The sequence below is a fragment of the Amblyraja radiata genome, unplaced genomic scaffold, assembly GCF_010909765.2.
Source record: "Amblyraja radiata isolate CabotCenter1 unplaced genomic scaffold, sAmbRad1.1.pri S69, whole genome shotgun sequence".
Classification (NCBI taxonomy): Eukaryota; Metazoa; Chordata; class Chondrichthyes; order Rajiformes; family Rajidae; genus Amblyraja; species Amblyraja radiata.
In genome coordinates this window covers 1-21945 of record NW_022630163.1, presented here as the reverse complement: position 1 = coordinate 21945, position 21945 = coordinate 1, and the positions used below count along the sequence as shown (strand labels likewise).

At 46.1% G+C, this 21945-nt stretch overlaps 1 long non-coding RNA gene across 3 annotated transcripts; it reads right to left on the bottom strand.

Annotated features, from left to right (window-relative positions):
* Positions 1–436: 436 nt before the first annotated feature.
* LOC116969524 lies at positions 437–18450 on the bottom strand. Of its 3 annotated transcripts, XR_004410818.1 has the most exons (4): positions 18429–18450; positions 14831–14883; positions 14293–14392; positions 437–468 (listed from the first exon to the last, which is right to left on the bottom strand). It is a non-coding gene; the product is annotated as an uncharacterized LOC116969524 (long non-coding RNA). The 3 variants fall into 3 exon arrangements; XR_004410817.1 differs by lacking the exon at positions 18429–18450 and having other exon boundaries at positions 14798–14914; XR_004410816.1 differs by lacking the exon at positions 437–468 and having other exon boundaries at positions 14231–14392; positions 14798–14883; positions 18429–18442.
* Positions 18451–21945: the final 3495 nt, after the last annotated feature.

The following is a 21945-nucleotide window of genomic DNA, read 5'->3' as shown; positions in this document are numbered from 1 at the left end:
CAGGTGGTTGGACGACTTGAAGCCTTTGCCGCAGTCAGGGCAGGTGAAGGGCCGCTCACTGCTGTGTACGCGCTGGTGCTCCCGCAGTCCCGCCAACTGAGTAAAGCTCTTGCCGCAGGTGGAGCATCCATAGGGCCTCTCGCCCGTGTGCACCCGCTGGTGTCTCTTCAGGACCTTTGCCGTCATGAAGCTCTTGCCGCACTCCAAGCAGTCGAAGGGACGTTCTCCCGTGTGCACCCGCCGGTGGGTCTCCAGCTCGCTCGGGTACTGCCAGGCCTTGCCACATACGTCGCACTCATAACGCTTCTCCTTGTTGTGCCCCGTCATGTGGTCCTCCATCGAAGCTCAGGCCCTCGAAGCTCAGCCCGCACACGAAGCAGATGGGGGGGCGGCTCACCGGCACCCTGGTCGCCCTCAATGGCCGCTCACATCCCTGGTCTCTCTGTCCACAGCAACGGCTCCTAAACCCTGCAAGAGGGGAACACAGAGGGCCAACAAGCTGGCAAACAGGACATTACTAATGCGCGAACATTACTAGTGCTGGAAGTGGGGGTGTGAGGGGAGGGCAGGGGGGAGCGAGGAGAGGGGGAGGGGAGCAGGGATGAAGGTGGCAGTGCTGCAGTCGGAGGACTAGAGACGGTGGATCGCAGCCTGCCGCCACCAGGGAGGGGGTGAAGGGGGATGGAGAGGAGGCGGTGCAGGGGGATGGGGAGGAGGGGGTGAGGGTGGGAAGGAGTGGAGAGATGGTGAGGAGTCAAGTGGGGAAGGGGAATGAGGACAGTGGAAGTGAGAGGAAGGGGCGAAGAGAGGAGAGTGAGGGGAAAGGGGACTGGAAGAGGAGTGGGTTTGGGGGAGAAGGGAGGGAGTCGGGTGAGGACCCTGCCCCGTGATGCACCCCCGCCCTGCCCTGTGACGTATCCCCGCCCTGCCCTGTGTAGCCCCGCCCTGCCCTGTGACGTATCCCCGCCCTGCCCTGTGACGTTTCCCCGCCCTGCCCTGTGACGTATCACCGCCCTGTGATGTATCCCCGCTCCGCCCTGTGACGTATCCCCGCCCAGCCCTGTGTATCCCCGCCCTGCCCTGTGACGTATCCCCGCCCTGCGCCGTGACGTATCCCCGCCCTGCGCCGTGACGTACCCCTGCCCCACATACGTACGACCGGCGCCGTGAGGTCACGGTGGGGCAGCCGGCACCGCCCCGCCAGCGTTTGTGGGGAACGTGGATCGGTTTCTCCGCGGCCTCCCGCCGCCAGGTTGGCGCTGCAGTCGGAGGACCAGAGGGCGCCCAGACTCACCCACTGACATCCCCCTCCGCCCGCGCGCCTCGGGCTCCAGCCGCAGGATCGGCCTCAGGGAGGGAGGGCCGGGTGGGGAAAGGACGTGGGGCCGAGCGGCGGCGGGGCTGTTCCCGCCTCTTCGTCTCACGTCACAAAGGACCAGGTCCCACCCCCTCCTTGCGACCAACCAATCAGAGCCCTCTGCCAACCGGAGCCGCCCACCCCGCCCTAGCAACGGTTGCCATGGCGTGGCCCGCGGCTCCTACACCACGTGGGGGGTGGGGAGGGGAAACAATCCCAGCAGCTGCAGAGGCTGCAAACCTGAGATAAAACCTCAAGGGGGAGCCAGACTACAAAATGCTGCAGTAACTCAGCGGGACGGGCAGCACCTCTGGAGAGAAGGAATGTGTAACGTTTCGAGGTCGCGACCCTTCCTCAGACTGAGAGTCGCAGGAGAGATATAGACGGTGATGTGGAGTGAAAAAGGGCTTTCTCACTGTGCGACCTGAAGCAAGACTTAACAAGATTTAACATCGTGGGAACCTTCTGCGATAGCAGTACGGCATTCGTGGACCACCGAGGACCTCCGTGGCGCTAACGGCAGGTAGTCGTGTGACTTGGTAAGGTCGGGAGAAAATTCAAACATTTTTGAATTTCTCCAAGAGTGACTTGAGCAGCATTGCAACATTGTATGAACATAGTGGCCAGTGCGATATCCGTGCGATATCCGTAATAACTCTTGCGGGTACCGTGGGAACTCCTGCGAACGGTGAGTAACTGAGCAGTTTGATTGTCAGTGCTTGTTTTACCTCATTGTTAAATAAATATATTTTTTACTATCAGATTGATGTCTGCAATTCTTCATTAACACATCACTACAAGATGAATGTCTCTAATGTTATAATCCCTCTCATGCTGAAACACAAAATAGTTGAAGGGAGGTGAAATAATCACATTTTCATTCTTTTTCATTTTTGAGTGTTCAGGTACCTCACTTGCTGAGCTATTTTACTCCAGCAGTTTCTGTCTCTTTTTGTCTAAAGCAGTTTCTAAAACTGGAGGAACTTCGCGGGCCAGGCAGCATCTACGGAGGGAAATGGACATGCGACCCTTTCTTCAGGCTGCCTTATCTCTCCCCCCCCCCCCCCTCCCCCCAACTCCCACCCCCACACACAAATGCTGGAGAAACTCAGCGGGTGCAGCAGTATCTATGGAACGAAGGAAATAGGCAACGTTTCGGCCCGAAAAGTGGCCTATTTCTTGTGCATGTGTCGGAAGGAACAGCAGATGCCGGTTTAAAGAGAATGCTGGAGTAAATCGACGGCAGGCAGCATCTCTGGGGAGAAGGAATGGGTGACATTTCGGGTCGAGACCCTTCTGATATGCTGCTTGTCCCGCTGAGCTACATGTTGTGTCTATCTTCGTTTTAATCCAGCATCTGCAGTTCCTTCCTGGCCGAACCCGATTGAAAGATGAGAGGCTGGGCGATAGAGCACTGGGTCTGACAAGGATCAGGCTTCAGTAAGCAAAGTAAAGAGAGGTGGCAACGTTTTGGAAATGAAGCGGGTAATCCGAGTGATGGCGAGACGGTATCCTCTAATCATAATGTGTCGGAAAGAACTGTAGATGTTGGTTTGCGCCGATGATAGACACAGTAATACTGGAGACAGACATAACATCATGGACGGGCAGCATCTGGATAAAAGGAATGGGTGAAGTTTCGGGACGAGACTCTGAAGAGATATAGACGGTGATGTGGAGTGAAAAGCTTTTCCATAGAAACATAGGCAATGGATGCAGGAGTCGGCCATTCAGCGCTTCGAGCCAGCACTCCCATTCAATATGATCATGGCTGATCATCCACAAACCGTATCCCGTTCCTGCCTTCTCCCCATATCCCCTGATTCCGCTATCTTTAGGAGCTCTATCTAGCTCTCTCTTGAAAGTATCCAGAGAACCGGCCTCCTCCTGAGACAGAGAATTCCACAGACTAGCAACTGCATTGTGTGAAAAAGTGTTTCCGCGTCTCCGTTCTAAATGGCTTGCCCCTTATTCTTAAACTATGGCCCCTGGTTCTGAACTCCCCCAACATCGGAAACATGTTTCCTGCCTCTAGCAAAGTGTGTCCAGGTTCAACTCCTGAAGGACCGTGTTGGGGCACTGGAGAAGCCGCTGGATGACCCCAGGATCATCCGGGAAAATCCTGGACAGGACCTACAGTAAGATCGTTACACCGAAGATACCTGAAGAGACAGGGGACAGGTCTGCGAGTCAAAAGGCGACGCTGAGGCATAACCGAAGAGACAGATGTCTGGCAGAGCCGTGGTAGTCGGGGACAGACAGGGGTTTCTGCGGCAACAGGTGGGAGTCAAGGATGGTGTGTTGCCTCCCTGGTGCCAGGATCCCAATCCGTGATATCCGTGATGCAAGATGGCAGCACATGTCTCCTCCTGTCTCTAACTGTGTCTGTTTGTTTTACTAATATGACTGAGTGACTGAGTGATTTTTCTGTAAGTCATCAGCGAGCATTATCATTCGAATTATCATTCCGTCGGGAAACCACGGAACGGATTTCTTATAGGACTCTCCCTGATCTAATGTGTGGCGTCGTTGGTTGAGGCGAAATAGTCTGGTTGCTTTTCTCCTCGATTTTTGGGATCTCAACGTACAATGTCGCTGCTCGTGGCTGCTCTTTTCCTATTAATTTGGAGCGGCACCGGGGGAAGCCCCCACGGGACCGAAAACTCCTGTCCAGTCAACTCTACACCGGTTTTACCATGCCGGGGGACGTGCGCTTCTGGCAGTCCGCTGGGCATTAGTTTGTCACCTATGACTCTTCTGCCCCCCGCATCTATGGACTTGGCCCGTCTGGTCAGCTTGATGGCCTTACAAGACAACTTTTGTATATTTTTAAAGATTAAAAAAGATAATTCAAGCAAATCTATAAGGTCTGATTATAGGTGTATAATTGTTCTGTTGCTGCTGATTTCAGGGAATGTTCAACCTAACCCAGGCCCAGGCTCTGCTGAGTCTGCTGTTAATTTTAACACCCCTACTGAATTTGAATCAAGGTCTGGACTTGGTTTCATCCATTTGAATGTGCGCAGTATGATTGCTAAAATGGATATGATTCGTATCTGAGCTCATTCAACTGATGCTGATGTTATTGTCATATCTGAAACTTGGCTAATCAAAGCAGTTTTAAACAAGGATATCAACATTGACGGCTACAATGTGTATAGGACTTACCGACCCAAGAAGGGCGGAGGGGTCGCAGTCTATGTCAAATCTAAGTTTCATGTGAAGATCCGTCTCTCTACATCAGTGAGTAAGCAATTTGAACTTCTGGCTCTTGACATGGAAATCTCAAAAACTCTCCACTCACTGTCGTCGGTTGCTATAAGCCACCTTCAGCTATCAGCTGCAGTTTACCATCTTTAATGGAGCTTTTATCCGGGTTGAACTTTAATGAAATTGTCCTTATTGGTGACCTAAACTGGAACTGGCTGCTACCAGCATCAGATGATTTTAAAGCATTTTGTGATTCTTTCAGATTGTTGACAGTCCTACTAGACCTAATCTGAAATGTCCGGAAACATCTTCTTTAATTGATCTTATCTTAACTAATGTTCCTCATAAATATTCTGCTGCTTCTGTTTTTGCCAATGACATTAGTGACCACTGTGTCATTGCAACAGTAAGAAATACAAAAGTTCCCAAAACCAAACCGCGTGTCATCATAAAGCGGGACATGAAACATTTTGTGGAGCAAGCATTTTTTCATGACCTGTTTCTCTTTGGCTGGGAGAAAATTAATGTAATTCCTGATGTTGAAAAGGTCTGGAAATTCTTTTATGATGGTTTTATTGAAATTGTTAACAAGCACGCTCCTTTTAGGAAGTATAGAATAAAGGGCAGGGATAATGCATGGTTCACGTCAGAGTTATCCAATTTACTGCATGAGCGCAATGTGGCATGGTCTAAAGCCAGGAGTACTGGTCTTGGATCAGACTGGTTGCTCTTTAGGCAGCTGCGAAATGCAAGCACAGTTGCAATTAGAAAAGCCAAAGCTGATAATTTCCATACTGAAACTTCAAATAACCTAAACAATCCGTTGAAATTCTGGAAAACCATTAAATCAATAACTGGAAATAAAAATGTTATTGAGCTACCTCCATGCATTGTCAAAGACTCTACCCAAATTTATGAAAAGGCTGACATGCTTGGTTGTTTTAATGAACATTTCATTGCCTCTGGTTCACTTTTCAGCTCTCAAAACACAGCTCAAGGCTCCTCTGCTTGCTCTGATAGTAGTTGTTTTTTTGAGGGACAAACCTTTACTTTTGACGCTGTTACACTTAGGATTAGGATTAGGATTCAATTTATTGTCATTTGGACCCCTTGAGGTCCATACGAAATGTCGTTTCTGCAGCCACACATTACAAAACGAAAAGACCCGAGACACCACACAGTTTACACAAACATCCATCACATCGTTGTGATAGAAGGCAAAAAAAACGTATCTCTCCACTGCACTCCCCCCCCCCCCCCCCCCCCCCCCCCCATGTGAGTCAAAGTCAAAGCCCCCGGCTGGCGATGGCGATTGTCCCGCGGCCTTTAAAGCCACGCCGGGTGATGCAAGGTCGCGCACCGGGTCTTGGTGTTAGAGCCCCCGGCGCGCGCTCGCAGAGTCCCGCGGCCATTGCAAGCCGCGCGGGGCGATGGTGTAAGGCCCCGCTCAGGTGCTCTTCAACCCCGCAACTCGGGCGGGAGAAGTCGCCGTTGCGGAAGCCCCGAAAATCGGTCTCCCAGCAGGGACCCGCGGGCTCCCGGTGCCGCCGTCCGCCAGACCCGCAGTTGCAGCCTCCGAAACTCCGGGGGTCGGGTGGCAGCAGCGTCCACCACCGCTCCACCCGCACCGGACTCGGCCAGCCCCGTGACGGTGAGTAGTCGGCAGCTCCGCAGCTGGAACCCCAGGTCGTTCCTGTTGGAGGCCGCTCCATGTTGCAGCCCCAACGACAACGGAGACCAGACAAAGAAAAGGTCGGGTCTCCCGTGCAGGGGAAATATTTAAAGTTACCCCCTCCCCCCCACACACCACCCCATCCCCACACACACATACCCCAACAAAAAAAATAACAAAAACTACATAAAAACGAGACCAAAAAATAATAAAACACAGACGGACTGCAGAGGCCGCTGCTGACGAGAGTCGCGCCGCCCACTTTCAGAGGTGCATAAGGCCCTGAGATGTTTAGACAAAAAAAATCGGCAGGTCCAGACAACCTTGAGCCTTACTTCCTAAAGTTAGCGGCTGATTTTATTGCATTGCCTCTGACTTATCTTTTTAATCTATCGCTGGAGACAAACGAAATTCCCCTTAATTGGAAATCTGCCTTTGTTCTCCCACTGTTAAAAGGGGGGACCCCACTGTGCTAAACAACTATAGGCCCATCTCCAAACTGTCTGTTTTAATTAAGGTGCTGGAATCCATTGTAAACCAACAACTGAAGGACTTTTTTTATCAACTAACAGTATTTTATCTGAATTTCAATCTGGTTTTAGGAAAAAATATAGTACGTCAACAGCTGCTTTAAAAGTAGTAAATGATTTTATTGAACTTTTAGACAATAAGCAACACTGTGCAGCCCTTTTCGTTGACCTATCAAAGGCTTTCGATACTGTGGATCATGCCTTATTGTTACAAAGACTATGCAGCATCGGTTTGTCTGATCAAGCTGTCTGTTGGTTAAAAAACTATCTATCAGGCAGACCCGTGTGTGCGAGTAGAAGGTATTACTTCTAGCTCTCTTAATGTATCCAAGGGTGTGCCACAGGGATCGGTTCTAGGACCTTTATTATTTACTATTTATATTAATAGTCTAGATCATAAAGCTCCGAACGCAAATTTAAACTTTTATGCTGACGACACAGTGATATATTGCTCTGCGTCTACCCCAAATCAGGCTCTCTGTCAGCTCCAAACTGCTTTTAACACTGTGCAACGTAACCGGTGTGATTTAAAACTTGTAAAAAAAAACAGACACAGCATCAAACTTGTTTTAAATGCTGACAAGACAAAGCTCATGCTGTTCACTAAAGCTAAATCAAAGCCCTCAGACCTCCCTCCTATCACCACCTTGCAGGGCTCTGTGATTGAATCTGTGTCTCAATATAAATATGTGGGAATTATAATTGACGATTCTCTCTCTTTTAAACCTCATATCCAGCAACTTGTGAAAAAACTAAAGATAAAATTAGGTTTTTACTTTAGAAACAAATCTTGTTTTTCTTTTGAAGCCAAAAAAAGACTTGTTGCTGCAACGTTTATGTCTGTGCTGGACTATGATGATGTTTTATATATGAATGCATCTTCAAAATGCCTACAGTCTTTGGACACGGTCTACCACGGAGCACTGAGATTTGTTACTAATTTTAAAACCCTCACGCACCACTGCTCTTTGTAGGCTCAAGTTGGATGGTTTGCCCTGTCCACCCGCAGACTCCATCATTGGCATATCCTTATTTATAAGACTATCCTCGGTGTTCTTCCTTCATACCTGCAGAAGTATGTAATTCGAAAAAGCACAGAAACTTATCAGCTCCACTCTGAGGACTTGTTCTTACTAACTGTACCTAAAGTCCGTACTGAACTGGGGGAAAGGGCATTTAGTTATGCTGCTCCTTTCGCTTGGAACCAGCTGCAGAATGAACTGAAACTTAAGGAGCTGGTTTCTCTAAACAGATTTAAATCCCTTCTTAATGATGTTGAAGCGGGCTCTTCTGTCTGTACATGCTTTGTTTGATGATGTTCTGACTGTGACTCTATTTATATGTTCTCTGTTGTTTTTAAATTATTGTCTGTAACTGTGGAACTGTGCTGCTGCCTGTCTTGGCCAGGACTCTCTTGTAAAATAGATTTTTAATCTCAATGAGACTTCTCCTAGTTAAATAAAGGTTAAATAAAGCAAATAGGATCCAGGACGTCACGGACCGATTGCAGAGCATCCTCAAGGGTGAAGGTGAGCAGCCGGAAGTGGTAATGCATGTCGGCACAAATTACGTCGGGAAGAAGAGGAAAGACATTCTACAGCGTGACTTCAGAGAACTCAGAAGGCGGCTGAAAAGCAGGACCTCCAGGGGGGTTATCTCCGATTTGCTTCCAGTTCCTTGTGCTGGTGAGGGAAGATAGAGGATCTCAATGTGTGGCTGAAGAACTGGTGCAGGGAGCAGGGATTAAGATTATTAGACCACTGGGATCTGCTTTGGGGGAAGGGCGAATTGGACAAAAAGGATGGCTTGCACCTTAACAGGCAAAGGAACAACAATGGCAGGTATTTCTGGGAATAATACAGGAGGTGCAGGATTGGTTCATCAAAAAGAGGAAGAAAGATTCCAAGGGGAGTAAGGGGTGACCGTGGCTGACAAGGGCAGTCAGGGACAGCATCAAAATAAAAGTACAACATAGCAAAGATGAGCAGAAAGCCAGAGGATTGGGTAACTTTTAAAGAGCAACAGAAGATAACTAAAATGGCAATACGGGGAGTAAATATGAGGTACAAAGGCAAGCTGGCCACAAATATAAAGGAGGATAGTAAAAGTTTATTTTATTATGTGAAGAGGAAAAAATTAGTTGCCCAAATTTGGACCCTTGAAGACTGAAAAAAGTGAATTTATTATGGGGACCAAGGAAATGGCAGGCGAGTTGAACAAGTTTCACAATCTCCCAGATGTACTAATGGCCAGAGGATCTAGGGTGACGGAGGAACTAAATGAAATTCACATTAGGCAAGAAATGGTATTGGGTAGACTGATGGGACTGAAGGCTGATAAATCCCCAGGGTCTGATGGCCAACATCCCTTGGTACTTAAGAAAGGAGAAGTCAAGGGGGAGAGAGAGAGGTGGAGAGAGGGAGGGTGGACAGAGAGTTTAATGATTACTCCCCTTAGACGGGGGTTTATTGATTATGTACAGCAAGGGGGAAGAGTGGGGGAGAGATGGAGATGGAAAGAGGGGAGAGGAGGAATTTATTAATTACTAGGCTAAGTGGGACCCATTGGGTCCCAGCATCACATGGAAGGGCTGGTTACCCAACGCAATATTCCACCTCTCCACCAATTCCAATATTGGTGGCCAGTGGGGGGGGGGGGGGGCTTTCTGGAGCGCTGGTATGGGTGTTGTGGGCTATTGGGACTAGTTTCCAGAGGGCTAGTATGGACATTGTGGGCCAAATGGATTCTTGGCTGGCAGCTCAGTCACTCAAGCCTGTTGTGCTGGCAGCTCACTCACTCACGGCCAGTGGGCTGGCAGTTTACTCATGGCTATTCCTTGAAATTCCCCTTCAAGCAGGGTGCAAGGCCACCAAATCCAAGTGCAGTTTCATACCATTTCAAGCAGGATGCAAGGCCACTAAAGAGAGCGAGTCGTGACCTCTCCCTCCTATATCTTGCAGAGACTGAGCCACACCCACACATCTGGGTTTTATAGTCCCTCCACCCCCCCACCGGAAGGGGCGTGGCCTTCGTGGTGCGATTGACAGGAGAAAGAATCTCAATATTTTTTAAACACTAATAACCATTTTATTTTTCATGAATGGGAAAAATCCTCGGCACCTGATGAGCGGAGGGGCACTCTGAGTAAGATGGCCAAAATTCACAGCCGTACGTGGTAGCGTTTTCTCTAAAATCAATATAAAGTGCAAACAGGAAATGGTCAAGATTAGAATTTTAATTATATAGAAGGCAAGACAACTTTAATTAGGCAATGCAGCTTTAGCATATCCAAACCAAAGGCAACACAGCTTTAGCAACTCCAAACTATATTTTGAAACCACATTAAGGGCACTGACAGGTCAGTAAAACCACTCACAGTTTAGTAGTCAAGTGTTCAGTGTTATTCACAGATCAGACTGGGAGACATGACCCTCGCTTCCTCCCATCTTGCGGGGGCACTGAGAGATATTTATAATTTTATGTACCCCAGTTTTATCCCCAGATGTGTAGTTTATGTGGAGATTTACCTCAGTAAATAAGGAGATATTTATAATATTATTTACCCCTGGAGAAACTCAGCGGGTGAGGCAGCATCTGTGGAACGAATGATACATTAAACTACTGTTGCTGGTGTCTCTGCCAAGACACCGCAGCAATTCTCTCTCACTCACTCCAACAAGAAGAGTTTCGCAACTTAAAAACAGCACTGGCTACTGCACCAGCTACTGCACGCCTTAGTCCTCCCAGCCCAACTGGCCATTATTAAGTGCAATGCCCACACAAGTGGCCACACCAAAGTCTCCCGGGGGAATGCCCTCACTGACATTACTGCCCACACAGCAGATTACGAATTCTGCACATTGGTCCCTAGAGAACCAAAGATTCTAGTAGGCAGAATGGCTCTGTCAGACAAGGGAATGTAAAGTTTATTAATGCAACGTTTTGCCATGTAAAAAGATCATTTGAAACAAGGGGACTGCGCCATTGACCCTTTGATGGGCCTCTGGCCCGTTCTTTTACACTATATACACTTCCTTACACATGCTGATAAGGAGGGAAAGGAGAGGGGAGGAGAGGGACTGTATTTTACTCTTAAGTGAGAATTTTATTGCTTTAAAGTGTGTGAACATAGAATCTTCCCACAAATCTCTCCTATTTGTGATAAATGTCTACATTTAGAGGCTAATTTAACACATACGTTTGCAAACTGTATAAAACTTCAACATTTCTGGACTGATATTTTTGAAATAACTTCAGAAGTTATTAATACAAAACTGGACCAAGACACAAAATTAATAATACTTGGAATATCAGAACAAAGTTTAACACTCACAACAAACCAAAGAAATTTCCTCATCTACAGTATAATAACCGGGAAAAAATTAATATTAAAATTTTGGAAAGGCCCTACAACCCCCACAATTAAAATGTGGATTACGGAAATGTTGGAGACCCTATACTTAGAAAGAATTAGACTTGTCTTAATGGACAAACAAGATCTTTTCCATAAAATTTGGGCTCCATTCATTAGCTATCTGAAGGGATAGATTGGCACAGCACGAGGACCCAGCTGAAACTTGAACTCAGGACCAGATGAAAAGCTATACTTTATAACCTACGAACCTATCTCCATTGACGTATTACAGGTAACCCATTCCACCTCCCTTGTTTTTTTGTTGTTTTTTTTTAATTTATTTTTTATTTGTAACTTTCTACCCTCTCTTTCTCCCTCTTTCTATAAAAAATAAAAACACTAGAAGCAGAAGTAATTGATAATGGAAAATTTTAATAATTTATGACTGATGTATATGAAAAGTTTTTTTACTATAATATGTAACTACATTTTATAATATGTCTACTTCTAATAAATAAATAAAAAAAATAAAAATAAAGTGTGTGAACATCTGAGATTCAGCATATTGCGCGAGGTGTGGAAATTTGTGAGTGAATGTCACAGAGAAGGGGGTGAATAGTGAGTGAGTTTAAAGACTGTTACTTGTTTGTGGAACCGGGTGATTGTTGAATGGGTGAATGTTGATTTAATCCTATAATTCAGACCAAATTGGATGTCATTGAATGAGCTTGCTCATTTACGTGATAAATCTTTGTAGAGTCTCATGTGGTTTAACATAGAAACAAAGAAAATAGGTGCAGGAGTAGGCCATTCGGCCCTTCGAGCCTGCACCACCATTCAATATGATCATGGCTGATCATCCAACTCAGTATCCCGTCCCTGCCTTCTCTCCATACCCCCTGATCCCTTTAGCCACAAGGGCCACATCTAACTCCCTCTTAAATATAGCCAATGAACTGGCCACAACTCCCTTCTGTGGCAGAGAATTCCAGATTCACCACTCTGTTTTAAAGGTAGTGTCTCTCCGAAGTTGCAGTTGTGTGGGGGTGGAGCCGCACAGTTATTTTTGTTTCCTTTGCTCTTTGGAAATGCATTGGCGATCTATGTGGAAATTAACTGTTTATTCTCTATCTTCTCAACGTTTATTAAACAGCGGATATGGCTCAGCAAAGAGACTGTTCATTTTATTTGCTGCGTGACCTGGCATTAGGATTTGTGACCTTGGTATTTGAAGTTTGATTTCTTCCTATTTCTTACCTTTTTAATTGAATTGAAGAGAGATCTGAATTGCACACTGGCCATGTGGGATTCAGATTGAGGTGTTGGATGAGAATTGGAAACACCTTTATCTCAGAAAAAAATATGTTAATTTGAAATTGTTTTTTTTCTTCATAATTATCTATTTTTAAAGGGTCTGCCTTGTAAGTAGTTAAAGAGTTTAAGTAAAGCCTTGACTGAGATTGGACAGGACCTTAGTGGTGAATTAATTACATATGCACAGCAATCAATTGAACCTTGTCCGTTTTACAGAAACCAATGAACCACAGAAACCACTATCAACTAAACATAACAGCGAATCCTTACAACCAGGAGATCACAAACTGATAAGAAATTGGGATGGGAAGAAATTGGGAGAACGGTGGAAGGAGCCCTTGCAAGTACTACTGACTACACCTACAGCAGTGAAGGTGGAAAATAATCCTCGTTGGATACACCTAACGTATTGCAAAAGGATTGGTCACTGGAAAAAGGAAGTATGAACTTGGACGTTCACCTGCAAGACTGGAGGTTAAAGGAAGTCATACAAAACATTTTTAAAATGGCCAGTATTTACAGTATCTTGTTTAAACCTGCAATGAACCTACGCAAACACATTGCACGGAATAATATACGTGCCTCCCTGATCCCGGATACCAGGAACGAGTCTCCCCCTGGTTGAATAAACTTGAACCATTAACAGTGACCCCTTATTTGTTCTTTGAGGTCCCGGGATTAGGAATAATGGTCCACCTCTCTAAAAATTAAATGGATCGATTTGAGATGGGGGACACCTCTGAGTCACAATTAACTGGAGCTACTAGACCTCCAGCAACAGGGAAAGAAATAGGAAAAATGATAAAATGGTGAAGGATAAACAGACTATTCATGTTTTCAAGTTGCCGATGACACAGATCACAAGGGTCAGAAAGGAATGGGACATTATTTTTGAAAAGCAACAGCCGCCTACTGAGGATCCGCCAAGGTTACCAATGGCTCTGGTCCAAGTACCCTCTGAACTATGGGCAAAGCATAAGAACCATGTGGGATGAGTGCAGTCAGCCCTTGAACATAAAGTGACTTTAAAAAAGGGTGCTGCCTTGCCATGTTTAAAACAATATTGACTGGCCCCGGAGGCTGAAGAAGGAATAGCTATGGTCATAGTATCTTTATTACAACACGGAGTATTAGTGAAAAGCAAAGTCCTGTAATACTCCTATTTTGCCAATCCAGAAAGTGGGAAGACGTAATGAATGGTGTTTTAACTAAGACTTGAGAGCTATTAAAAAATAGTGATCCCTATTGCTCCTTTAGTACCTGACACCAATATTATTCTGTCATTTATTCCGGCAGAAACCAACAACTTTACAGTAACTGACCTATGTTGAGCCTTTTTCTCCATACCCCTGCATAAAGACAGCCAGTTCCTGTTTGCTTATATCTACAAAGATCAACAAGGAGGCACCTGTGCTATAATAAGACGAGTGTTGCGCCTATAATCCCTGATGAATCCGCTAATATCACTGACCTTGCTACCAATATTTCCCAAGAAATTGAAAAGATCCGCACGGTTGGCAGTGACATGCATGGGTACAATGAAGGAAATGGGAGCTGCTGGTCATTCAGTTGGTTTGGTGGACAGGTACTGTGTTACATTATGGCTCTGATTATTAGGGTATAAATATATCTGTTTGAACATTACCTCTGTGTGTGGAGAAAGAGAGACTCTGTAGTCTGTGTTTTACATACTGTGAGAGTTGACTCCCACAACCACTTGGCAAAATAAAGACGTTACTGTATTACTAACATTTATGTTGTCATCTGTTTGAAGCTAATTGAAACTTAACACTAGGACTCAGCACATGGGAGGGGCAAACACAGAAGGGGAGGGACATACCTTAAAACCCCTTACCGGCTAGAAGTCGATCTCTTTCCCTGCTGAAGCTACAGCGATAGCGAAACTGGAAAATCGTTGCCCAGTCGGGAAGAGTTCGGCAAGGGGTCTCCGCAAGCTGGAAAAAAACAAAGACTTGGTGAGCACCTTGATGTTAACCCTATATTGCAATATAGTTTACTACTAACTAAGCCAGAAATGAATAACAAAATGTAGAGGGGAGTGTGGGTAGAGCGGGTGTTTAGCAACAATAATAATGTGAATGGCGTTCAACACAGGAATCAACCGAGGCCAAGAGATTCCTTTGCCGCCGCTGTTAGTTATTTATAAAATGGCCCAGACTCTGCACCATCTGAGGGTTCTGCAAGAGCGGAGCCTACCCACTTCGGGTATCATGAAGCAGGCAAAGATATTACCACACTTTGTAAAACCGGCAAATCCCACCCAGGAAACATTACAAAAATTGGTCTCTAGTGCTGAAACCTGGGAAAAGCAAACACGGCAAATTTTGATTGGACATTACCAAAACAGCCTGGAAAATCTGGATGAGTTGTACCTGGAGGGTGAACCAACTGATTGTGTGCAGGAGGCCGTCGCCAAAGCCTTAATCTGGAAGAAGAAACATTTGGGTGATAAATTTAAAATCAGAATGGAGGATCTTAGAGGAGTTTCGAACCTGACCTCAGGGACTGGCTGGAACAGCAAGGCAGCCAGCGGGAGCCCCTGTCCCACAGACGGGCCCCGTCTCAACGTCCAATGTGGCTGTGTACATCCCGCAAATAGAGAGAGAAGCAGACAGAGAGACAGACAGAGAGAGAGAGAGAGTGACAGACAGACAGACAGACAGACAGACAGACAGACAGACAGACAGACAGACAGAGAGAGACAGACAGAGAGAGAGAGACAGACAGAGACAGAGCACCTCAAAAATCTATATACAAGACATCCCAATAAATTAAATAAACTTAAATTATTCTCATATCAAAGAAAATCTCCAAACATTCGATGCAGTAATTAAAGATTATCAAAAACCTGATTTCCCAATTACTTTGGAAGAATTGACCATAAAAATAAGATATCTTCACTCAAAGAAAGCCTGTGGTTCAGACAGCATTAATAATGAAATGTTCAAGTACAGCACTCCAGAGATACAGGACATAGTGCTTAGGCTGCTCAACATCATACTACGTTCAGAGACAGAGACAGAGACACAAAGAGAGACACAGAGAAAGATGTATGCGTACATTATCCCACATCCGTTGTTTACTATTTGACAGTAGAGATAGAGAGGGACAGAGAGTGAGAGAGAGACTGAGATGGAGAGAGACAGAGATGGAGAGAGACAAAGTGACAGAGAGAGATAGAGATAGAGAGAGCGAGATAGAGAGAGATAGATAGAGAGATAGAGATAGATAGCGCGAGATAGAGAGATAGACAGAGATGGAGAGACAGAGAGTGACAGATAGAGATAGAAACATAGAAATTAGGTGCAGGAGTAGGCCATTCGGCCCTTCGAGCCTGCACCGCCATTCAATATGATCATGGCTGATCATCCAACTCAGTATCCCGTACCTGCCTTCTCTCCATACCCCCTGATCCCCTTAGCCACCAGGGCCACATCTAACTCCCTCTTAAATATAGCCAATGAACTGGCCTCGACTACCCTCTGTGGCAGGGAGTTCCAGAGATTCACCACTCTCTGTGTGAAAAAAGTTCTTCTCATCTCGGTTTTAAAGGATTTCCCCCTTATCCTTAAGCTGTGACCCCTTGTCCTGGACTTCCCCAACATCGGGAGCAATCTTCCTGCATCTAGCCTGTCCAACCCCTTAAGAATTTTGTAAGTTTCTATAAGATCCCCTCTCAATCTCCTAAATTCTAGAGAGTATAAACCAAGTCTATCCAGTCTTTCTTCATAAGACAGTCCTGACATCCCAGGAATCAGTCTGGTGAACCTTCTCTGCACTCCCTCTATGGCAATAATGTCCTTCCTCAGATTTGGAGACCAAAACTGCACGCAATACTCCAGGTGTGGTCTCACCAAGACCCTGTACAACTGCATTAGAAACTCCCTGCTCCTATACTCAAATCCTTTTGCTATGAAAGCTAACATACCATTCGCTTTCTTCACTGCCTGCTGCACCTGCATGCCTACTTTCAATGACTGGTGTACCATGACACCCAGGTCTCGCTGCATCTCCCCTTTTCCTAGTCGGCCACCATTTAGATAATAGTCTGCTTTCCTGTTTTTGCCACCAAAATGGATAACCTCACATTTATCCACATTATACTGCATCTGCCAAACATTTGCCCACTCACCCAGCCTATCCAAGTCACCTTGCAGTCTCCTAGCATCCTCCTCACAGCTAACACTGCCCCCCAGCTTAGTGTCATCCGCAAACTTGGAGATATTGCCTTCAATTCCCTCATCCAGATCATTAATATATATTGTAAATAGCTGGGGTTCCAGCACTGAGCCTTGCGGTACCCCACTAGTCACTGCCTGCCATTGTGAAAAGGACCCGTTTACTCCTACTCTTTGCTTCCTGTTTGCCAGCCAGTTCTCTATCCACATCAATACTGAACCCCCAATGCCGTGTGCTTTAAGTTTGTAAACTAATCTCTTATGTGGGACCTTGTCGAAAGCCGTCTGGAAGTCCAGATACACCACATCCACTGGTTCTCCCCTATCCACGCTACTAGTTACATCCTCGAAAAATTCTATAAGATTCGTCAGACATGATTTACCTTTTGTAAATCCATGCTGACTTTGTCCATGGAGAGAGAGAGAGATAGATAGATGGAGAAATAGAGAGACAGGGATAGAGAGAGATAGATAGATAGAGAGATAGATATAAAGATAGAGATAGATAGATAGAGAAAGAGAGCGAGATAGACAGAGATGGAGAGAGACAGTGACAGAGAGAGATAGAGAGAGAGATATAGAGAAATGGAGAGAGAGAGAAAGTGAGAGAGAGAGGGAGAGATAGAGAAATAGAGACAGGGATAGATAGATAGAGACAGATAGAGATAGAGAGATAGATAGAGAGAGAGAGATAGACAGAGAGAGAGATAGACAGAGAGAGAGAGAGATAGACAGAGAGAGAGAGAGATAGACAGAGAGAGAGATAGACAGAGAGAGAGAGATAGACAGAGAGAGAGATAGACAGAGAGAGAGAGATAGACAGAGAGAGAGAGATAGACAGAGAGAGAGAGATAGACAGAGAGAGAGATAGAGAGATAGACAGAGAGAGAGATAGACAGAGAGAGAGAGACAGAGAGAGAGATAGACAGAGAGAGAGAGATAGACAGAGAGAGAGAGATAGACAGAGAGATAGATAGAGAGAGAGAGATAGAGAGAGAGAAACAGACACAGACAGGGATGGAGAGAGACTGTGTCCCGAATCCCCGCTCCCCACAGCGGCGACAATGTCTCCTCCACCGGCCCGGCCGCCCGGCGCCGCCCATCATCCCCACCCGGGATTGGTGGTCGTGTTGCGGCGGCGGCGGGTCCCAGCTCAGGCCCGACCCCGGGTCCCGGCCAACCCCGGCTCAGGCCCGACCCCGGGCCCCGCCAACCCCAGCTCAGGCCCCGCCAACCCCAGCTCAGCCCCGACCCCGGGCCCCGCCAACCCCAGCTCAGGCCCCGCCAACCCCAGCTCAGGCCCCGCCAACCCCAGCTCAGCCCCGACCACCGGCCCCGCCAACCCCAGCTCAGGCCCCGCCATCCCCAGCTCAGGCCCCGCCATCCCCAGCTCAGGCCCCGCCATCCCCAGCTCAGGCCCCGCCAACCCCAGCTCAGCCCCGACCCCGGGCCCCGCCAACCCCAGCTCAGGCCCCGCCATCCCCAGCTCAGGCCCCGCCATCCCCAGCTCAGGCCCCGCCAACCCCAGCTCAGGCCCCGCCAACCCCAGCTCAGGCCCCGCCAACCCCAGCTCAGGCCCCGCCGACCCCAGCTCAGGCCCCGCCATCCCCAGCTCAGGCCCCGCCATCCCCAGCTCAGGCCCCGCCATCCCCAGCTCAGGCCCCGCCAACCCCAGCTCAGCCCCGACCCCGGGCCCCGCCAACCCCAGCTCAGGCCCCGTGACTGTGTCCCGAGTGCGAGGCCGCGGCCTGGCCCCGCCCCCAGCCGCCCTGATCCACCGGAAACCCGTCACTCACTCACGGCTCATCCCGCCCACGGCCCGGAAATGACCTCACGGCCCCGCTGCCCCGCAGACAGAGAGAGGGGCGTCAACCCGGAAATGACCTCACGACCAAGATGGCGTCGACCGGAAGGTTGAGCGTCTTTGTCTGAAGACGGGTCTCGACCCGAAACGTCGAGCGATCGTCAGAACGAGGGCAGTCGCCGAATTGATTGCAGACGGAGTTTGGCTGTGGATTGAGTACAGCTGCAGGGAGGGACCGCGCCGGTCCGGAGGTTGGGAGAGAGAGAGAGGAGACACTGAGTAGTAATAGTAGGGAGATATTGTATTGGGGTATCGGCCGACGGCCTGTATATAGCAATGTTACAAATTTTTGAGATTTTAAAAATCAAGTCTGCAATTTATCCCATCAGATAAAGCATAAAAATAAGTTTAATTTGACACCTAATTCACTTTCATATCTCAAGTATTTAAAAAGTTATGGCCATTTTCATACTGGGAAATGAGCATCTTGTTCCCTATTGATTTTCTATGGACATAACAAAAAAGTTGTGATCGTGAACAGTCAAAAGCCCATAACTTTCTTAAAAATTAAGAGAACTGAATGAAATTTTCAGTTATCATAGATTGAAGCATTCTGAAACAAATATAAAATAATCTTACTTGGATGACCTGAAATTAAAGCATATAATTAGTTAGTTACCTAATTGTAGCTAATTTCAGACTTCAATTACTAGATCTAAACATCTATCCATTTCTTAATAAATTATTAACATTTTTAAATAGCCTAAATGTCCAAATAATATTCACAAATAATTCACAATAAAACATGATTTTTAAATCTCATTTACATTAATTTATAGACCAAATGGAAGGAATTCAGTGTTTAATTGTTGTAAATAAATGCCCATTTAAATCAGCTTTCCAGTGGGTCCCTGTGGAACGCGCTGGTTTAGAACGTTCACATTGCGGTAGATTTGTGCCCCAAATGCCCAGAAAAATACTGCGCGATATAATGGGCCCAAATTAAGCTACTCGCAATATTAAACTTTGTATAACGGGATCTTTAGAAGCCCTTTTTAATGTAAAAATATACAACCTTCCTTCTGCTATCTGCTTTATGAGACCCTGCGGTTGCTGGCTGTCGCGGGTTTAGAGATTGATTTTTAAACTACTATAACTATTATTCAAGGCCTTTAAACCTAATAATAGCTTTTGCGACGGGGTCTGCCAGCGATTTTTCGTTAATAATTAACTAGGCTGAACATCTTCGATTTGAACAGCCTAGAGAAAATCGCGTTTTAAACCCGCCCCCTCTAAACGGCGCCAAAATCGCGCACAACCTCAGCGGCAGATTTTCAAAGACGCTTCAGGTAGGCTTTGCAACATACCTACTGTATAGGTCCGGTAAACGGTGCTCTGCCAATATTCCCTGCTGTTACAAAATGACAGGAGAGAGTGGGTCTAGTGGTATGGAGGCCAGTGGAGGAGAGGATAATGAAGGAAATGTTGAGAAGGAGTGGGAAACCGTGGGAGCACGGGGTAGTCCCAGGAAGAGCAGCCGTAAAAGAAGGAAAAGCAATATTGGTGGATCGGAGAGTGAAGACAAGGAACCAGAAAAGGAAATGTCGTTAAATGTAGTGGTGAGGTTTGAAGGAGAAGGAGGAGTAAAGAAGATAGAGCCAATGAAGCTGACAAAAATAATCAGAGCCCAGGTTGGGGAAGTAAAGTATGCAAGAGTGCTGGAAGATGGAAACATGCTAATAGGGTGCAACAGTGAGGCTCAAGTTGAAAAGGCGATGAAAATGAACAAGATTGACAAAATCAAAATAATCAAAGTAGTGAGAGTGGGAGAACGGAGGAGGGCAGAGTGTAAAGGGGTTATCTATGGAATCCCTCTCAAAGTCAATATGAGTGAACTGGTTCAGGAACTCAGAAAGAGATGTGAATTAATTATGAATGCCAAAAGAATGACCAAAGGAGCAAAAAAAGAGGAAACTGAGTCAGTCCTGCTTGAATTCAAGACAGAATCCCTTCCAAAAGTGGTCCATTTTGGATTCATGCGATATAGTGTAAGAGAGTACATACCCAAACCAATGAGGTGCTTCAAATGTCAGAAATTTGGGCATATAGCTAAAATGTGTAAGGGGGCGAGGAAATGCGCAAGGTGTAGTGGGGACCATGAATATGGTCAGTGTGGAGAGGGGGTCAGACCAAAGTGCTGTAATTGTGGAGGAGAGCATAGTGTGGCTTACTGGGGCTGTGAGGTGATGAAACGTGAAGCTGAAGTACAAAACATAAGAGTGATGGAAAAGGTCTCCTATGCAGAGGCAGCAAAAAAGGCTACAAAACAGATGAATGAAAGAAGGATCAGGAGGGAGCAAGATATGGGCATAATGGAAACAATAAAAGAAAAAGAAAAGAGTATATGGAAAGAAAAGAAAAACCTGGTTATATTTATAGCAGGAGTAATAATGCGACGGCAGAAGTAAAATCCAAAACAGAAAGGATCCAAATCATTGTAAAGGCTGCAGTCCACCACTTGGGCATGGCAGGATTGAAGTGGGAGGAAATACATGATGGTCTCAGTATCCAGGCGAGCCAAGAGTCAACATGTGTGGGTTAATAATATTAATGTTAATCCTACAATGGAATGCAAGAAGCTTGTTAGCCAATGGGCAAGACTTTAATCAATCCATAGACAGTAGGAAGGAAAAACCAGATGTCGTATGTATCCAGGAAACCTGGTTGAAACCAAGTTTAGATTTTGTTCTATATGATTATGTTGCAGTGAGATGTGATAGGGGAAATGGGGGAGGAGGGGGTTGTGCCACTTTCATTAAAAAAGGGATACCATACAGGGTATTAGGAATTGGGCAGGAACAGGAATATGTGGTAATAGAAGTGTGGTCTGAGAGGAGGAAAATAGTGGTAATAAATTACTATAATCCATGTAAGCGATTAGAGGTCAATAAGTTACAGGAAGTAGAAGGCCAGAGCAAATCTAATGTTATTTGGTGTGGGGACTTTAACGCACATAATACATTATGGGGCAGTGGAAAGTCAGATAATAATGGACAGGTAATTGAGGAATTATTAAATGATATGGTAATCTAGTATGTCTAAATGATGGAAAGAAGACCAGGGTAGATGTTAGGACAGGGAAGGAGTCTGTGTTGGACCTTACACTTGTTTCTAATAGGATTGCTGCTAAATGTAACTGGGAAGTATGTGAAAAGGGTACCATAGGAAGTGATCATCATCCTGTGCTATGCAAAATAAATATTACTTTAACTATGAGTAAAGAAAACAGAAGTGGACGATGGGTGTTTGGAAAGGCTAATTGGGAGAAGTTTAAGGAGGAAAGTGATAGATATGTAAAACCGATACAAGAAGAGACAGATATAGAAAACTTTGAGAATAAATTGTCAGAAGGTATCAAAAGAGCAGCATTAGTTTCCATACCTAAAAGTAAAGGAAGATCAAAAAGGAAAGCTGTGCCATGGTGGGACAATAAATGTAAAGAGGA